This window comes from Cherax quadricarinatus, chromosome 27 (genome assembly GCF_038502225.1).
Source record: "Cherax quadricarinatus isolate ZL_2023a chromosome 27, ASM3850222v1, whole genome shotgun sequence".
NCBI classification, from domain to species: Eukaryota; Metazoa; Arthropoda; class Malacostraca; order Decapoda; family Parastacidae; genus Cherax; species Cherax quadricarinatus.
In genome coordinates this window covers 4506137-4524291 of record NC_091318.1, presented here as the reverse complement: position 1 = coordinate 4524291, position 18155 = coordinate 4506137, and positions in this window count along the sequence as shown.

The window sequence follows — 18155 nt, the reverse complement described above, 5'->3', positions numbered from 1 at the left end:
GTCAGGTGTTCCTTTGTTGTGGGATCTGATAATGAAGTGTGGGTTAGACCCTTTATATACCTTCCTTTGATGCTCTACTTTCATTGTTCCTTGATAATGTGAGTAGTCACGAAAGCGCTTGGAATTTCTATATTCTTTCACAGTGGTTGTTTTGCACATATATATATATATATATATATATATATATATATATATATATATATATATATATATATATATATATATATATATATATATATATATATATATATATATAAACACTGATCTCTGGCTGAAGGAGACTCGAACCTATGAACCTTGGAACAAGGTAAGCAGTGCTATACCATTCTCACCACACTTGACAATACCTTGGCGTCCAGCTTGCGCTAGACGTTGATCCAAAGCAGCCAGCTTTCAGGGAGAAGGCTTACAGCTTTTCATCTCATCCCCTGCATGCGTCAGCCTTACTAGAGATTTTAACAATGCAAGGAATTCGCAAGAGCAGGCGAAATATACAAAAACTGCCTTGGATCAACGTCTGGCGCAAGCTGGACGCCAAGGTATTGTCCAGTGTGGTGAGAATAGTATAGCACTGCGTACCTTGTTCCAAGGTTCGTAGGTTCGAGTCTCCTTCAGCCAGAGATCAGTGTTTGTGTATATTTCGCCTGCTCTTGCGAATTCCTTGCATATATAAATATATATATATATATATATATATATATATATATATATATATATATATATATATATATATATATATAATGCAATATAATCTATATCATTGTTATTCTTTCGGGTTCTATACTGATATCTGCACTCGCAAGCTAGTTTCTTGTTGGTACTTTGTATTAGTCATATGTGCTAGTCTCTTGTCCTTTGTATAATTTTATTGTATGATGCCGCCGTTTGTGTTAAAACAATTTTTTTTAGTCAGTAAATTAATACTGTGTAAAATGCATGATTGCCTTGATCACTGCATCCTACACGATGACACAAGCACAGCTGCAGGTCTTCCTCTACAAAGATATACAGAACGCCAATTAGTTTCTGCCAAAAGTATGGCTTATTTCCAGGCTTCGTAACACGAGTGGTTTGCCTACATTTGTCGGGTTCCTGCATTCCTTTCATCATTATATTAAGACTGTTTAATATTTGATGGCCTTTGCATGCCTACTCATTCGTATAGTTTTATCTTTTTAAATGCAGGTTCATTTCTCTATAGTGTTTCTTTTTGTTCTCTTTATTATCGTTTTCTTTCCCTATTTCTCCTTTATTAACTTAATAAGAATACAGCTGATATCTTGTGGGGCTTTTTCTCCTGTTCGTAATTAAGTCAGCAGCAGCTCATCTAGGCAGGGCAGCAGAGAAAAATCAGTGTATTCCTTCGGCAACTCTATGTGTATTTACACTATGTACAGGGATGCTTTACAGTATGGTATATACAAGCAAGAGCAAATGTCAGAACAGTTTTCCACCAGAGGTAATGAAAGCCTACTTTTTTTTGCTCCACAAGTTGAAGACATCGCTTCACGGAGTTTGTAGGCGTTCATTGATGAACCAGCAATTAACATAGCAGTGGGGCCCCGACTGCTATGCACCTAATTGCTGGTTTACTGGTCCGGAGGACATGCCTACATGGGCATGTGACATACGTCGAATAATTTGTTACGCATTCTTCGCATGACGCACTCCCACCCCAAAAAAGGGTCTGCCCCAAATGCCCCGGCATGATAATGGCTTTCTTTGTACTTAGCAAATCAAAATTGTAATTAAATATTGTAAACTACGCAAAGAAATAAATTCCTTATTCCTAATAGCCAGGCAAGGCATCCCTCAATGGGTGGTGAGCCACCATGGCACCGAAGATAACTAATTGGACGTCTGTTCCTTTCAACCATCCAATCCAGTAGGCCATGCTCAACCCGAAGAGAGATTTTAATACTAAGGACTAACCCTAGAATGAGACAGTAGACAGTAGGGCTAAGTTAGGTCTAAGACACTTGCAAACGGAAACAATATGTCCCCCTCATATAAATTATTTACCATTGGACCATATGGATAAACAAAACAGCTAGCTATATATACTCTACCTAGTGAACAATACGTAAAATAATGCATCCTAACAATCAAGCCATGGAGAGAGTCTGCAGTAACGTTATCCTTGCCAGTGATTTGATGGATTGATATGTTGTAGGGGTGCAGGCACAAAACACAGGAATGATACAAGTATTCTTATTTCTCAGAGCTGAAGTAGGTCAATGGGCTGTGGTCACTGGAAACTAGAACCACATGCTGCGACGAGGATGAGAACATATCGAAAGGTTCAAGGGCAAAGACCGCTTTACCACTGCCTACTTCAAGGTCTAGGAAAGTTATGGTAGAATGGCCAAAAGCCGACTTAAATGTGTGTGTAAAGCCGACTTACTAAGATTGACAATTAACCTGTATGTTGTGAACCTCTCAAACTGATCTTTTAGATGGGACACTTGTTGACCCTACATATCATAAACCACAACCAAATCATCCAGGTAAGCCTCCCTGCCTTCCAGTCCTTTAACAGCCTGATGGATCAGTTTCTGGAATGAGGCAGGCAAGTTCCTCATTCCAAAACGATCACAGTATACTGAAAATGACCTTTAAATACAAAGGCAGAAATCTCCTTAGCTTTATCTGTTAAAGGCACTTGACAGTAACCTTCAAGGAGGTCTAATTTAGAAACAAATGGCCTTTCACAAAGTCCACTATGTTGCCCATACAAGAAAGAGGGTAAGCATCTGGTAATGTGACTTCACTCGCTTTGCTGTAATCTGTACACATCCTTTGTGGCATGCTACAATTTATTCGGCGTATTTCACACTCCTATAAAGGCTGCCTTCCAATCAGCAAACTTGGTGCTAAGGGTTTAACGAACAATAGGGTACCCGTCGTTAAATCAGTACTTTGGCTCATTGACCAGTCACAGGCAAGCCCACCAAAGCTGAAGCAACGTGGTTCACTTGTGGGAAGCATTGGCAGACTTGCCTACCTGCTGGTTGAGTACAGTGCACTCTCTCTGGCATCTGCTTTGCCATCTGTCACCGTGGTGTACACTTATTGCTCTATCTGTACATATTGTACATAGTGTACATATCTGTATATAGTGGGTGAAGGCAAAATATACATTATAGTCTACTGCTGAGTTTATTTGGTCCAGTTCCCATTACGACCAGGTCACACAGGCCATTCATTACCTGTGTTCGCAATATTCTTGCTTCCCCCATCAGGTTTCTTAACATGATACACGGTGAGGATCATAGGTTGGAAGACTCTTCCATCAATCCATGTTCTAGTAGAAACATTACTTCCTGTTGAAGTAATTTCTGCTTCTCAGGATTAGGTCTGTAGGGAAAAAGTTTAATAGGTTTTGAAGATTCCACATCCACATCATGATAACCCACGTTGCACATTTTTGGAACATTAAAATATGCCGAGATAGGTTTGCAAAAGTTCTGGAAATGTTATTTGGTCGTCTTCTGGATGTCCCGACATCATAAAGCGAAGTTACTGGATTAGGGCTGAGTTGGGAAACTTTATTTGAACCTCAGGAGCTGTGTACAATGAATCAGGTCGTCAGCAGGGTCTGAAACAATGGACAAAGTCATTACTGAGACCTGAGGTGGTTCAAAGAACTTTTTAATTTGGTTGATGTGGTGGACCTTACCCTGGTTGGATTTATCTAGAGGTGCTGTTATGTAGTTCAGGTCAGGATTTTTCTTACCACCTGCATAGGGCCCGTAAATCTCGCCTTTAAGGTGTGACTGGCATGGGTTCTTGGATCAACACCGTCTCTCCTGTGTCAAAGGAGCGAAATTTAGGTGATTTGTTATACTGTTTCATGTTGTCCTGAGCTGTTTTCAGGTTGACCTTGGCCATCTGTCCTACCACGTAAATTCTTAATTAAGGATCGTAGGGCGTCTTGAAGGTCTCTTCTCCAAGTCATCCTTCCTTAAATACGTGGCCAAAAATTAGCTCAAAAGGACTGTATCCTGTCGATTCCTGCACCGTTTCTCGCATTACAAACAGTAGAAGAGGAAGTGATTCCTACCATTCTGTAGGAAAATGCGTGCAATAAGTAAGCATCTTAGTTTTTTTAAGTTCTAGTGAATCCTTTCTAATGCTCCTTGAGCCTGAGGATGATAGGCTGTGGAACGTTTCCTAACCGGGTTCCTGTTTCTCTAAATGCTTTTGAATGGATCGTTAAATTCCAGCGTGAGATATACATTTAATAAGGGCTGTAAAGATGGCCGTAGTATTGATGTTAGGCATAAGCACAACCTCAGGATATACAAATAACCCGCACATAGGAGAGAGGAGCTTACGACGACGTTTCGGTCCGACTTGGGCCATTTTCACACTAACAGAAAAGAGTGAGGTAACCAGTATATATATAAGTATATATGGCTTTAGGTAATGATTTCATACAGTCGATGATTCGGTCTCTTAATGGTTGTCCATCAGTGGGTATGGGACGAAATGGTACAGGTTTGATGTAGTGTCCAGATTTCCTCACTTGCTGACACTCATGTCAGGATCTAGTGTAACTCCGAACACCTCGTCGTAAACCTAGTCAATCAAAGTGTTGTGATTTCCTATAAAGTATCTTAGTGACACTCAAGTGTCTTAAGGACGAATCATGAGATACTTACATAACCTGAGGTCTGAATTTCTTAGTTATCACAAGACTTACAAGATCTGGATACTCCCCTACCTCCTTGCCATTAGCCGGACTAACAATATTTGGCTTTTAATATACTGTATAAAGTTGAATTCAGCAGATGCAGCTTTGGAAGCTGAAGCCAAAGAAGGTTCCTCCGTTGCTGATGACCGGAGTGGTGGTCCGTCGGGAATGGAGACAGGAGCGTTTGGCAATTCTTTGACCCAAGAATAGGAGGGCTTGATCAGGGGCGTTTCACTAGATTAACGAGGCCCTGGCCAGATTTCCTTATACAACAATTTGTCTAACCCAAGATCCGAGTCATCCAAGGTAAAGTCGTCATTCTTCTCAGGCTTTCCATTGGGCATTGCCCGAGTTACGATCAGGACCAGATAAAGAGTTTTCTATAGTTACAATTGGCTAGGGACTCAGTCTAGCTCAAAAATATTGTTGCCAAGCAACAGTAAAGCATCTTTCATGGGGAAACCCCCGGATATACCTACAGGTAAACAACCAGTGTGATACTGACTTTTAATATAGATTTTATGAAAAAAAACTGAAAAACAGCTCCCCATAAGATTCTAATAGAACTCAAGACTTTAAAGACGTCTCATCAGAAATGGGAAGTATGTATTTCCTCTCGTAAGATGCCCCATTAAAGTATCCCTGAAGATGGATACTTTAATGGGACAGTCCTGCTCTTTAAGGGAGATTTGACTTGCAGTATAGAAAGATGCAATACAAGCACTCTCACTCTGTATGTATAAGCAAATTTACGTTGCTCACAGGTTGTGGCATATTGGACTTACCACTGGCAGCAGACCTTTGTAACGTTGGGCACATGGCCTTGATGTAGCCAGGCTTACACCAGTAGCAGCAGGTTATGGGCTTGGGGATCTTGTTTGGTGCACCTTACTGGTCTTGAGGTGGGTGACGTGTCTCAACGCCAGCTTCCATCCGCCGACGAAATACAGAGGTCCTTCCACGACGATCTGTCCATACCAAGCTGCTGGGAAGAAAGTTTAAAAGTTTTATCAACCAATTATCGGTTAGCATCCAAGGTATCTGCAAGTTTAGCAGCCTACATAGCAGTTGCACCGAATGGTTTTCTAAAAAGGCCCTTACTTCCTAACCAGCCGGCTCAAGGAGATTATCAGTCGTTACTAGTTGAACCAATTCGCTGAAGTTAGAAACACCAGCTGCTCTGTACCACTTGGTAAAGATCTTAGTTTGCAGCCGGACTACATGCGACTGGCCGGATTGACAGTTAATTTGAACTCTCTACGACATTTGGCAAGAATACACTGATATGCTCATAGCACAGCCGCCTTCAGAATTCTGTAATCAGAAAAGCCCTCATCACAAAGACCAGCAGTGAATTCTTATGCTGTATGAATCAGTGCTGCCCAGTATTCGAATCATCATCGCAGTGCTCGAGCCTGGTTTTCGAAAGACTCAAAAAACTACTCAGGCTCTGAATCAGAGAAATGAGATGCTAAAGACAACGACTTTTGAACACCAAAATTATCATCACCAGTAAGCCGAAATTGTCTTTTCTCCTTTTCTCTATCATATTCCTCCAAAACAAGGGCACGCTCCTCTATAATCTGTTCACGAGTAAATTTTGCTAACTCAAGGGCTGACGAAGCTGAATAACCCTGGGACAAACTTGCTTCACCACCCGTTTCCACGAGTGGAAGGCTGTCCAACATTTGTTTAAGAGTTTGTTGCCCTGCACCATTACGCGTAAGAAATCGAAGTGGGGAACGGTAATTAGCTCCCGTATCAGCTGAAGTACCATTTCGGAACGCCATGACGTTAGTTTGCTGCTTATCCTCTCACGAAGCTGTGCTGCAGTAAGGATACGTTGAAAATCTGTGCCAGTTGAACGAGTGATTCGCCACCAGCGCTGTAGAGATAGTCTGGGCAAATTTTCCAGGGTATATGCTGTCGCCAAAACCTATATCGCGCAGGTGGCATAATTAGCCAGCGCTACTCCATACTCATCCACTCAACTCACAAACAACTGTAACCAGTAGCACTCAACATAAGCAGGCATGCAGCGCAACAATGTAAGCAGGCTTGAAGCACAACATAAGCAGACTTACAGCACAGCAAAGTAAGCAGGCTTGTAGCGCAAAGACAATGCAGAGAATAATGGATCCTAAACAGGGTCCCACATTACGATCAATGATGATGTCTTGTAAGTTGTAGTACCTCTTCGTAACTAAGTCAGCAACTCCTCACTTAGGCAGCGCAGGGAGAAAGCAGAATAGCAGGGATAAATCTTAATCTCTATGTTCCTTTACTAAACTCTATAAGCATTTACACTATGTACAGTGATTATTTACAAGACAGTATATAGTACGAGCGAGTGCTACTAGCAGAACATTCCTAGACCAAAGGTTAAGAAATTTTGCTTAGTCTGCTCCACGAGCAGACGGTTCCCTTGATCATATTTGCTCTTTTCTGCAACACTGCAAGCTCCTGATGATGTGTTGATTGCAACACGAAAGCCCTAGAGATATCATTCAACTTCCCCTGTGATTGTTTTACAACTTGTATCGCTTGATCACGATTTTTGCACGCACACACACAAACACACACACACAAACACACACACACAAACACACACACACACACACACATACACACACACACACACACACACACACACACACAACAAGATTAGTCCCAGAGCTACGGGGATTGTCTTACGAAGAAAGGTTGAGGGAAATCGGCCTGACGACACTGGAGGCCAGGAGGGTCAGGGGAGACATGATAACGACATATAAAATACTGCGCGGAATAGACACGGTGGACAAAGACAGGATGTTCCAGAGATGGGACACATACACAAGAGGTCACGATTGGAAGTTGAAGACTCAGATGAATCAAAGGGATGTTAGGAAGTATTTCTTCAGTCATAGAGTAGTCAAGTCGTGGAATAGTCTAGAAAGTGAAGTAGTGGAGGCGGGAACCATACATAGTTTTAAGGCGAGGTATGATAAAGCTCATGGAGCAGGGAGAGAGAGGACCTAGTAGCAATCAGTGAAGAGGCGGGGCCAGGAGCTATGACTCGACCCCTGCAACCACAAATAGGTGAGTACAAATAGGTGAGTACACACACACACACATATATATATATATATATATATATATATTTCTTCAGCCACAGAGTAGTCAGTAAGTATATATATATATATATATATATATATATATATATATATATATATATATATATATATACACACACACACACACACACACACACACACACACACACACACACACACACACACATATATATATATATATTTTATTTATTATCACACTGGCCGATTCCCACCAAGGCAGGGTGGCCCGAAAAAGAAAAACTTTCACCATCATTCACTCCATCACTGTCTTGCCAGAAGGGTGCTTTACACTACAGTTTTTAAACTGCAACATTAACACCCCTCCTTCAGAGTGCAGGCACTGTACTTCCCATCTCCAGGACTCAAGTCCGGACTGCTGGTTTCCCTGAACCCCTTCATAAATGTTACTTTGCTCACACTCCAACAGCACGTCAAGTATTAAAAACCATTTGTCTCCATTCACTCCTATCAAACATGCTCACGCATGCCTGCTGGAAGTCCAAGCCCCTCGCACACAAAACCTCCTTTATCCCCTCCCTCCAACCTTTCCTAGGCCGACCCCTACCCCGCCTTCCTTCCACTACAGACTGATACACTCTTGAAGTCATTCTGTTTCGCTCCATTCTCTCTACATGTCCAAACCACCTCAACAACTTTTCCTCAGCCCTCTGGACAACAGTTTTGGTAATCCCGCACCTCCTCCTAATTTCCAAACTACGGATTCTCTGCATTATATTCACACCACACATTGCCCTCAGACATGACATTTCCACTGCCTCCAGCCTTCTCCTCGCTGCAACATTCATCACCCATGCTTCACACCCATATAAGAGCATTGGTAAAACTATACTCTCATACATTCCCCTCTTTGCCTCCAAGGACAAAGTTCTTTGTCTCCACAGACTCCTAAGTGCACCGCTCACACTTTTCCCCTCATCAATTCTATGATTCACCTCATCTTTCATAGACCCATCCGCTGACACGTCCACACCCAAATATCTGAATACATTCACTTCCTCCATACTCTCTCCCTCCAATCTGATATCCAATCTTTCATCACCTAATCTTTTTGTTATCCTCATAACCTTACTCTTTCCTGTATTCACTTTTAATTTTCTTCTTTTGCACACCCTACCAAATTCATCCACCAATTTCTGCAACTTCTCTTCAGAATCTCCCAAGAGCACAGTGTCATTAGCAAAGAGCAACTGTGACAACTCCCACTTTATGTGTGATTCTTTATCTTTTAACTCCACGCCTCTTGCCAAGACCCTCGCATTTACTTCTCTTACAACCCCATCTATAAATATATTAAACAACCACGGTGACATCACACATCCTTGTCTAAGGCCGACTTTTACTGGGAAATAATTTCCCTCTTTCCTACATACTCTAACTTGAGCCTCACTATCCTCGTAAAAACTCTTCACTGCTTTCAGTAACCTACCTCCTACACCATACACCTGCAACATCTGCCACATTGCCCCCCTATCCACCCTGTCATTCGCCTTTTCCAAATCAATAATTGCCACAAAGACCTCTTTAGCCTTAACTAAATACCGTTCACTTATATGTTCCACTGTAAACACCTGGTCCACACACCCCCTACCTTTCCTAAAGCCTCCTTGTTCATCTGCTATCCTATTCTCCGTCTTACTCTTAATTCTTTCAATAATAACTCTACCATACACTTTACCAGATATACTCAACAGACTTATCCCACTACAATTTTTTCCCTCTCCTTTGTCCCCTTTGCCTTTATACAAAGGAACTATGCATGCTCTCTGCCAATCCCTAGGTACCTTACCCTCTTCCATGCATTTATTAAATAATTGCACCAACCACTCCAAAACTATATCCCCACCTGCTTTTAACATTTCTATCTTTATCCCATCAATCCCAGCTGCCTTACCCCCTTTCATTTTACCTACTGCCTCACGAACTTGCCCCACACTCACAACTGGCTCTTCCTCACTCCTACAAGATGTTATTCCTCCTTGCCCTATACACGAAATCACAGCTTCCCTATCTTCATCAACATTTAACAATTCCTCAAAATATTCCCTCCATCTTCCCAATACCTCTAACTCTCCATTTAATAACTCTCCTCTCCTATTTTTAACTGACAAATCCATTTGTTCTCTAGGCTTCCTTAACTTGTTAATCTCATTCCAAAACTTTTTCTTATTTTCAACAAAATTTGTTGATATCATCTCACCCACTCTCTCATTTGCTCTCTTTTTACATTGCTTCGCCACTCTCTTAACCTCTCTCTTTTTCTCCATATACTCTTCCCTCCTTGCATCACTTCTACTTTGTAAAAACTTCTCATATGCTAACTTTTTCTCCCTTACGACTCTCCTTACATCATCATTGCACCAATCGCTCCTCTTCCCTCCTGCACCCACTTTCCTGTAACCACAAACTTCTCCTGAACACTCTAACACTACATTTTTAAACCTACCCCATACCTCATCGACCCCATTGCCTATGCTCTCATTTGCCCATCTATCATCCAATAGCTGTTTATATCTCACCCTAACTGCCTCCTCTTTTAGTTTATAAACGTTCACCTCTCTCTTCCCTGATGCTTCTATTCTCCTTGTATCCCATCTACCTTTTACTCTCAGTGTAGCTACAACAAGAAAGTGATCTGATATATCTGTGGCCCCTCTATAAACATGTACATCCTGAAGTCTACTCAACAATCTTTTATCTACCAATACATAATCCAACAAACTACTGTCATTTCGCCCTACATCATATCTTGTATACTTATTTATCCTCTTTTTCTTAAAATATGTATTACCTATAACTAAACCCCTTTCTATACAAAGTTCAATCAAAGGGCTCCCATTATCATTTACACCTGGCACCCCAAACTTACCTACCACACCCTCTCTAAAAGTTTCTCCTACTTTAGCATTCAGGTCCCCTACCACAATTACTCTCTCACTTGGTTCAAAGGTTCCTATACATTCACTTAACATCTCCCAAAATCTCTCTCTCTCCTCTGCATTCCTCTCTTCTCCAGGTGCATACACGCTTATTATGACCCACTTTTCGCAGCCAACCTTTACTTTAATCCGCATAATTCTTGAATTTACACATTCATATTCTCTTTTCTCCTTCCATAACTGATCTTTCAACATTACTGCTACCCCTTCCTTTGCTCTAACTCTCTCAGATACTCCATATTTAATCCCATTTATTTCCCCCCACCGAAATTCCCCTACCCCCTTCAGCTTTGTTTCGCTTAGGGCCAGGACATCGAACTTCTTTTCATTCATAACATCAGCAATCATCTGTTTCTTGTCATCCGCACTACATCCACGCACATTCAAGCATCCCAGTTTTATTATGTTTTTCTTCTTCTCTTTTTTAGTAAATGTCTACAGGAGAAGGGGTTACTAGCCCATTGCTAGTATATATATATATATATATATATATATATATATATATATATATATATATATATATATATATATATATATATATATATATATGTATATATATATATATATATATATATATATATATATATATATATATATATATATATATATATATATATATGTGTATATATATATATATGTATATCTATATATATATTTATATGTCTGTGTATCTATATATATATATATATATATATATATATATATATATATATATATATATATATATATGTATGTATGTATATATATATGTATATATATATATATATATATATATATATATATATATATATATATGTATATATATATATATATATATATATATATATATATATATATATATATATATATATATATATATATATATATATATATATATATATATATATATATATGTGTGTGTGTGTGTGTGTGTGTGTGTGTGTGTCTGTGAGAGAGTAATTGTGGTAGGGGACCTGAATGCTAAAGTAGGAGAAACTTTTAGAGAGGGTGGGGTAGGTAAGTTTGGGGTGCCAGGTGTAAATGATAATGGGAGCCCTTTGATTGAACTTTGTATAGAAAGGGGTTTAGTTATAGGTAATACATATTTTAAGAAAAAGAGGATAAATAAATATACAAGATATGATGTAGGGCGAAATGACAGTAGTTTGTTGGATTATGTATTGGTAGATAAAAGACTGTTGAGTAGACTTCAGGATGTACATGTTTATAGAGGGGCCACAGATATATCAGATCACTTTTTAGTTGTAGCTACACTGAGAGTAAAAGGTAGATGGGATACAAGGAGAATAGAAGCATCAGGGAAGAGAGAGGTGAAGGTTTATAAACTAAAAGAGGAGACAGTTAGGGTAAGATATAAACAGCTGTTGGAGGATAGATGGGCTAATGAGAGCATAGGCAATGGGGTCGAAGAGGTATGGGGTAGGTTTAAAAATGTTGTGTTGGAGTGTTCAGCAGAAGTTTGTGGTTACAGGAAGGTAGGTGCAGGAGGGAAGAGGAGAGATTGGTGGAATGATGATGTAAAGAGAGTAGTAAGGGAGAAAAAGTTAGCATATGAGAAGCTTTTACAAAGTAGAAGTGATGCAAGGAGGGAAGAGTATATGGAGAAAAAGAGAGAGGTTAAGAGAGTGGTGAAGCAATGTAAAAAGAGAGCAAATGAGAGAGTGGGTGAGATGTTATCAACAAATTTTGTTGAAAATAAGAAAAAGTTTTGGAGTGAGATTAACAAGTTAAGGAAGCCTAGAGAACAAATGGATTTGTCAGTTAAAAATAGGAGAGGAGAGTTATTAAATGGAGAGTTAGAGGTATTGGGAAGATGGAGGAAATATTTTGAGGAATTGTTAAATGTTGATGAAGATAGGGAAGCTGTGATTTCGTGTATAGGGCAAGGAGGAATAACATCTTGTAGGAGTGAGGAAGAGCCAGTTGTGAGTGTGGGGGAAGTTCGTGAGGCAGTAGGTAAAATGAAAGGGGGTAAGGCAGCCGGGAGTGATGGGATAAAGATAGAAATGTTAAAAGCAGGTGGGGATATAGTTTTGGAGTGGTTGGTGCAATTATTTAATAAATGTATGGAGGAGGGTAAGGTACCTAGGGAATGGCAGAGAGCATGGATAGTTCAGTTGTATAAAGGCAAAGGGGACAAAAGAGAGTCCAAAAATTATAGGGGGATAAGTCTGTTGAGTGTACCTGGTAAAGTGTATGGTAGAGTTATTATTGAAAGAATTAAGAGTAAGACGGAAAATAGGATAGCATATGAAGAAGGAGGCTTTAGGAAAGGTAGGGGGTGTGTGGACCAGGTGTTTACAGTGAAACACATAAGTGAACAGTATTTAGATAAGGCTAAAGAGGTCTTTGTGGCATTTATGCATTTGGAAAAGGCGTATGACAGGGTGGATAGGGGGCCAATGTGGCAGATGTTGCAGGTGTATGGTGTAGGAGGTAGGTTACTGAAAGCAGTGAAGAGTTTTTACGAGGATAGTGAGGCTCAAGTTAGAGTATGTAGGAAAGAGGGAAATTATTTCCCAGTAAAAGTAGGCCTTAGACAAGGATGTGTGATGTCACCGTGGTTGTTTAATATATTTATAGATGGGGTTGTAAGAGAAGTAAATGCGAGGGTCTTGGCAAGAGGCGTGGAGTTAAAAGATAAAGAATCACACATAAAGTGGGAGTTGTCACAGTTGCTCTTTGCTGATGACACTGTGCTCTTTGGAGATTCTGAAGAGAAGTTGCAGAGATTGGTGGATGAATTTGGTAGGGTGTGCAAAAGAAGAAAATTAAAAGTGAATACAGGAAAGAGTAAGGTTATGAGGATAACAAAAAGATTAGGTGATGAAAGATTGGATATCAGATTGGAGGGAGAGGGTATGGAGGAGGTGAATGTATTCAGATATTTGGGAGTGGACGTGTCAGCGGATGGGTCTATGAAAGATGAGGTGAATCATAGAATTGATGAGGGGAAAAGGGTGAGTGGTGCACTTAGGAGTCTGTGGAGACAAAGAACTTTGTCCTTGGAGGCAAAGAGGGGAATGTATGAGAGTATAGTTTTACCAACGCTCTTATATGGGTGTGAAGCATGGGTGATGAATGTTGCAGCGAGGAGAAGGCTGGAGGCAGTGGAGATGTCGTGTCTGAGGGCAATGTGTGGTGTGAATATAATGCAGAGAACTCTTAGTTTGGAAGTTAGGAGGAGGTGCGGAATTACCAAAACTGTTGTCCAGAGGGCTGAGGAAGGGTTGTTGAGGTGGTTCGGACATGTAGAGAGAATGGAGCGAAACAGAATGACTTCAAGAGTGTATCAGTCTGTAGTGGAAGGAAGGCGGGGTAGGGGTCGGCCTAGGAAAGGTTGGAGGGAGGGGGTAAAGGAGGTTTTGTGTGCGAGGGGCTTGGACTTCCAGCAGGCATGCGTGAGCGTGTTTGATAGGAGTGAATGGAGACAAATGGTTTTTAATACTTGACGTGCTGTTGGAGTGTGAGCAAAGTAACATTTATGAAGGGGTTCAGAGAAACCGGCAGGCCGGACTTGAGTCCTGGAGATGGGAAGTACAGTGCCTGCACTCTGAAGGAGGGGTGTTAATGTTGCAGTTTAAAAACTGTAGTGTAAAGCACCCTTCTGGCAAGACAGTGATGGAGTGAATGATGGTGAAAGTTTTTCTTTTTCGGGCCACCCTGCCTTGGTGGGAATCTGCCAGTGTGATAATAAAAGAAAATAAATATGCAAGACAAGCCACGGGGGTGGAAATCTTTAGCTCAAGTACTTTCACACTTCTCAGTGCGTCATCAGGAGCTATGCTATGTTGTAAGGCTGCAACTGAAGGATTGAGGGGAAGTTTTTTTTTCTGAGAATAGCGTAGCGCGGGTCTATCACCTGCTGCTGGCTCTCTTAGAATGTGGGCCAATGGTCAGTGTCACACCAGCACTACCACCATCCCCAGCCCCCCAATATGGGGTAAGAGGGGTTTGAGAAGTCAAGTATTTTCAAATTAGAAGATACAATAGTCCACCCCAAGCTTTTTCTAGCCGTTTAGAACAGGTCATGTGACTTGAGAAAAAACTTTTCTCGGTAAATATTATATGGATTGCTATTATTCTGTGTAACCCTTTTAATTAGAAAAGAAAGGGAATGAATGTGTTCTTTGCCCGTTTAAATGCCCTTTTCTAAAGTTCTCTAATGTTCTCAGTCTCAGGAGTACTGAGAAGTATCTTTTTATATTTTCCTAAATATTGTCTACTATTCTTCTCAGTATCGATTAATATGCCTTAATTGGGGTTCTTCTATACCATTCCTATAATATTTCTATGATCCAGGTTTTTACTTCTAATATCCTTTAACCCACTACCTATGTTATCAGGTAATATTGTCAATGTATGGTGCAATCACAGCTAACAGCGTTATATAACCATACATCACCTGGCGTATCATGGTGTTTTGGTACGTGGACAACTGTTCGAGTGTCACCAATGCATCATGAGACCACCTGGCATAATGAGCAATCCTGTGATTTTGTGTAGCATTGTTGTTTAAGGCTGTGTACAATAGACTCTACTTAATAGCTATTGAGCTTGTATAGTCCATAATTTGAGTTATATAAGGTATTCCTGTCATGTTTCAAGAGGGAAGATTCAATTATGTTTCTTTCTATGACTGAACTGTTTGGTACAATAATTTGGGCAGCATCCCATCCCGCTGGACGATTACAGAAACTAACGTGGTTAAAGATAACGTTCGACTCCTGCCCAGTCCTGAGTATTTATGTTGGGCTATTCTGGTTTCCAGAATTTTACCTGTCTGACCTATATATGAGAGAGGACACTAGGTACATGGGACCCTTGTTGGAGGGTGTGTTTTTAATCAGCTTTTGTTTCACAGTCCTAGTGTTTTTTAAAGTAAGGTTTATATCGATCTTTTTTAATGCCTCACACAGACAAACCAGTTTCTCATTGTATGAAAAAAAAAAGTATATTTTTCCTGGCCTGCACTTCCATAGGTTGGTTCAGTTCTGTAGAAACTCTCTCTTTCTGACATTAGTGCCTTCTCGACAAAATCCCTAGGATATCTCAGTTTTGTGGCTATGTTGAATATCTTGCTGATTTCGTCCTCTAAGTACTCTGGACTGCAGATGCGCAAGGCTCTCAAGAACATTGTGAGGAATAGTTAAGATCGCCTGTCTGCGATTGTTATATATATATATGTATATATATATATATATATATATATATATATATATATATATATATATATATATATATATATATATATATATATATATATATACGTATATATATATATATATATATATATATATATATATATATATATATATATATATATATATATATATATATATATATATATACGTATATATATATAGTATAGTGTATAGTAACAGGTGCACAGAGCATAGTGGCGTATACTAACAGGTGCACAGAGCATAGTGGCGTATAGTAACAGGTGCACAGAGCATAGTGGCGTATAGTAACAGGTGCACAGAGCATTGTGTTGTATAGTGACTTGTCCTGGGAGGGAGTGAGTGCCCTACTCCGCCTCATCACGCATCTTCCACTCCTCCCTTTCCTCCACCGCCCACCACAAGGAGGGGAGACTCCTCTCCTCCCCCTACCACCACCATGAACCACATGCGGTATGTGCCATGCGCCATTTTTCCTTCAGCCTGGGCTTACCACACAGTTTGAGGTATGGCAGATGATGAAGCCAGCCAGCCACAAAGCCAGGGAAACAGTGCACCCAACAATGAAAGAAGAGGCACATGTCAGGTGTGCGGAGAGTTTCGAGCACGCAACAGGGATGGTCGCATTCGTGCACACAATGGGTGCGCAGGATCACATATGCCCCCAGCAGAGAGCAGCCCACAGCCTCCACAGGCAGATGACAATTCCAATGGCAACCTCCTCACTTGTGATAACCTTCTGTTGGCATTCAAATCCACTGCTAACAGTACCCTATCCCACATCCCTAAAGCGGCTGCCCATATGCAGCAGGGAAGTTCACAGACCTTCTCAAGCAGGTGAATGGAGGTTCCACCAACTTAGAAGCCCGAGGCACCATCCAAGCATGGCGCAACCTGCTCCTGTTCGGCAATGTCTGTCTTGCAGTTCCTGAGAGACGAGGCAAACTGCTAACCACGTCAGTTAACAAGGCAGTGCGCAACTACCCAAGAACGAATAATTGTGTCCCTCTGCCCCATCATAGCAGGAATCACAAAGGTAGACCCAAGAAAAATCCCACTGAAAACGAGAAAATTTGCGCACAGGTTAGCAAAAAAATTGAAGAAGGTAACACAGTGGGAGCAATCCGAATAATTACAAGTGACGACACTGTAGCCCCCAAAGATGAGACCACAGCCCAAGCACTAAGAGACAAGCATCCAACCAGGGACACCATAGCCATCAACAACAACCCTGAGGAAGACCCCATCACTGAACAATTAATTTTGCCTGAATCGGAAGTCTATAAGGCGATTGTGTCATTTCCTGCAGGATCTGCAGGAGGTTACACTGGAATTCGACCTCAGCACCTCAAAGAGATGGTAAATCCAGTACTCGGTGCATCTGCATCACTTCTTCTCACCGAGTTGACAACTTTCGTCAACAACTGCCTGGCTGGGCGAATCCCAGAAGAAATTAAACCTTTCTTTTTTGGAGCCTCACTGTGTGCCTTGAAGAAGAAGGATGGGGGAATCAGACCCATTGCAGTTGGAAACACTCTTCGCCGTCTCGTTGCCAAAGCAGCAGTAAGAAACATTCGCCTAGAAGCTGCCAGTTTACTCCAGCCACACCAACTGGGCTTTGGGGTCCCTCAAGGCAGTGAAGCTGCAGCTCATGCGGCAAGGGCCTACATCAGGGACCTACCAGAAGACAAGGCCGTAGTCAAACTTGACTTTAGAAATGCCTTTAATATGGTAAAGAGAGATGCTGTCTTGCCAGCTGTTCGGGATCGCTTCCCCAGTCTTTTTCCCTTCATTTCAGCCGGCTACAGCAAACCCTCAATTCTTTTGTTTGGAGAACATGAAATTCTCTCATCAGAAGGTGTTCAGCAGGGTGACCCACTAGCTCCACTTCTCTTCTGCTTGGCAGTAAGAGAACTAACTTCCAGCCTAAGCAGCGAGCTCAATATCTGGTACCTGGATGATGGCACTCTGGCAGGTACTGAAGAGTCCCTGGTAGGGGACCTACAACTGGTGAAAACACAGGGAGAAGACTTGGGACTCATCCTCAATCCCTCCAAGTGTGAAATCACCACAGCAAACCAGGAAATAATCAATGCTGTGCGAAGAATCCTCCCAGAAGTCTCTACTACCACTCCGTCCAACAGTACCCTCTTGGGAGCACCGCTGGGTCACCAGGCCATCGACACAGTCCTCAAGGACAAATTGA